The sequence below is a fragment of the Elephantulus edwardii genome, unplaced genomic scaffold, assembly GCF_000299155.1.
Source record: "Elephantulus edwardii isolate Elephantulus edwardi_28Jun2011 unplaced genomic scaffold, EleEdw1.0 scaffold00234, whole genome shotgun sequence".
NCBI lineage: Eukaryota > Metazoa > Chordata > Mammalia > Macroscelidea > Macroscelididae > Elephantulus > Elephantulus edwardii.
In genome coordinates this window covers 126,336-129,397 of record NW_006399984.1, presented here as the reverse complement: position 1 = coordinate 129,397, position 3,062 = coordinate 126,336, and the positions used below count along the sequence as shown (strand labels likewise).

The following is a 3,062-nucleotide window of genomic DNA, read 5'->3' as shown; positions in this document are numbered from 1 at the left end:
ACCCTCTGCAGTAAGTGTATGAGGTCCTCCTCAGTTTCAGCAAGCAGGGTTATGTCATCTACATAAGGCAGATTGTTCATAGATCTTCCACCAATGCCACAATTCTCCTCATAGAGCCCAGCCTCTCGGATAATCTACTCTGCATATAGGTTGAAAAGGTATGGAGATAGGACACATCCCTGGCGTACACCCTTCTCAATTTTGAACCATGCAGTGTTGCCCTGCTCTGTTCTGATGACTGCCTCTTGGTTGTGCATAGGGTTTTCAGAGCCCTGCTGTTTCAGAAGTGGATGGCCAGTCCTTCTTCCTAGTCTGTCTTAATCTGAATGTTTAGGAGCATCTGCCTTCTTTTATTACTTTTGTTGAGTTTGGCAGTAGCTTGTCAATTTTATTGGTCTTTTTGAAAAACCAGCTCCTGGGGTTTATTTATGCTTTCATTTTTTTGTTTGTTTTCTATCTCATTGATTTCAGCTCTTGTTCTTATAATTCCTCTTCTTCTAGAGGTCCTGGGAGTCAGATAGTTGTTATTTTACTATTTAATAAAGGTATTGAGTTATATTGTTAACTGCTTCTTTCTTTGTTTTTTATGTGTGTGCCTATTGCTTTGAACTGGTCCCTGGGGTCTGCCTTAGCTGCATCCCAGAGGTTTTGATATGTTTTATTTTCATTATCATTTGTTTCGAGGAACTTTTTTTATTTGATTCTTTATTTCTTTTATAATCCAGTTGTGTTCTAGCAGAGAGTTATTCAGTTTCCACATGGGAGATTTTGTAAGCTTTACTCTCCTTTACTTAATTTCTAGTTTTATGGCATTATCGGCTGAGAAGATACTTTTTATTTTTTCAATGTTTTCAAATTTTTTAGGCATTCTTTGTGCCCTAAAATGCGATCAATTCTGGAAATTGAGCTATGTTCACATGAGATGAAAGAAAATGGAGTTTTAGTTGGATGCAGTACTCAGAATACATCTACAAGTTTTAGTTGCCTGACTATATAATTTAGATCTTCTGTATCTTTGTTAAGTTTCTTTTGCATTTACCTGTGCTTAGATGAAAGTAATGTCATAAAGTTTCTTTTGAGTTGACCTGTCCTTTGGGGAAGAATGATGTGTTAAAGCACTATTGTAGTGTTTTCTTTTATTTCTTTTGTTTTCATTTATTTCTTTCTTCGTTTGTTTTAATATTTGTTTTGTTTATTTAACAGGTCTATCATTTGGTGTATAGATGTTAACCAATGTTATGTATTCGTGAACTACTGTACCTTTAATCATTATATAATGCCCTATCTTTTATGGTGGCTTTAATTCTGAAGTCTATTTTGCCAGTCCTGCTTTTTTGTGGATATCATTTGCTTGGTATATTTTTTTTTCCAGCCTTTGGTGGTTTTGTTGTTTGTTTTGTACTAAATGCTTCATGAATTGGAGTATCATACTTGCACAGGGCAATGCTAATCTCTGTATCTTTCCAATTTTAGTATATGTGCTGTCAAAGTAAACACCAGCCTTGATTTTGAGTCTATCTTTCTCTTGTAGACAGTATATTGATGGACTTTGTTTTTTATCCATTCTGCCACTGTTTTTCTGGTTTTGGTGCATTTAGTACATTCACATTAAATGTGATTATGGACAGGTCAGGTTTTATTGTAGACATTTCACTGTATTTCTTTTTGGTTGTTTGTGTTGTTTCTTGTTACTATGGTCCATACATTTTCATTTGGTGTCTCTGTGTAAAGGACTTCCCTTAAAATTTCTAGTAAATTCGATCTTGTTCTCACAAATTCTTTAAGTACTTTCTTTTTTGCAAATGATGTGATTTCTCCTTCATGTTTGATGGAGAGCTTTGCTGGGTACAGGCTCCTCAGTGGGCAATTGTTTTCTTTTATCTTTCTGTATATGCCATCTGATTATCTTCTTTTTAAAATTGTATTCTGATTTCTTTATAAAGCTTGAATACATTGTTTTTCACAAAAGATCCTTCCCATTTCATTCACTCCACCCACCCATAAAATTGTGCAACCCTATGATTAACACCCTACCCTCTACCCATCCATATCCCTCTAGTTCCCTCCTCCACCACCACCACCCCCGTCCCTGCCATGGATCCTCATACTCATTCTACAATAATGATTTTATACATTATTTGTCCTTGGGGGACTGATTTCGTTCACTCAGTACAATGCTCTCCAGTCCCTGCCAAGTTAGGCAGTAATTTACAAAATCATTTCCCCCGTGTACTTCATAGAAATCCATTGTATGACTGTACCAGATCTTCTCACATTGATTTGTGGTTGGACATTTGGGATGTATCGATGTTCTTGCAATGATGAATAATGTTGCTATGAACATTGTTGTACAGGTTTCAGTTTGAGTCTCAGTTCTCATTTTCTTAGGGTATATTCGAAGCAATAGAATAGCTGGGTCATATGTATTTCTATGTTCAGCTTTCTGAGGAAGAACCAAACTGCTTTCCAGAGTGGTTGTACCATTGTAAAACCGCACCAACAATGTAACAGAGTTTCTATTCCATCACATCCTCTCCAACATTTATTACTTGCTGTCCTGTTAACCTTTGTCACTGCTACTGGAGCGAGATGGTATCTAATTGTGGTTTGGATTTGCATTTCTCTTTTTGCCAGTCATTTCTTTCTGCTTAAAATTTAGATATTAATCTAATTGTTTTTCCTTTTTAAGTGACTGTTTTTCTCATACTGCATTGAGTATCCCTTATCTTTTATTTTGGAGAATTTTACTTTGATATGTCTTAAGGTTTTCTTTTGGGGCCTTGTCTCTTTGGTGTTCAGTGAGGTTCCTGATTATGGATTTCCTCATTCCTAGAAAAACATAGAAAACCTAGGATATTTTATTTTAATATTTCTCCACAATTTTCTCAGTGATTTCCCTGTCCCCCTTACATTCTGGTTATCCAAACATATGTATGTTATTCCTTTTGATGTCAACCAATATGATTCTTATGTTTTCTTCAAATTCTTTATGCCTCATTTCTGGTGGAATTGGCAAAACATAAGGCCCCAAGAATAGATGGTATACCAGCTGACATATTTCA

General features: G+C 35.7%; 1 protein-coding gene across 2 annotated transcripts in view; it reads left to right on the top strand.

Moving 5' to 3' along the window:
- Nucleotides 1–3,062, top strand: part of GABRB3 (gamma-aminobutyric acid (GABA) A receptor, beta 3) — a 484,556-nt gene that overhangs the window by 405,276 nt on the left and 76,218 nt on the right. The window lies entirely within an intron of this gene.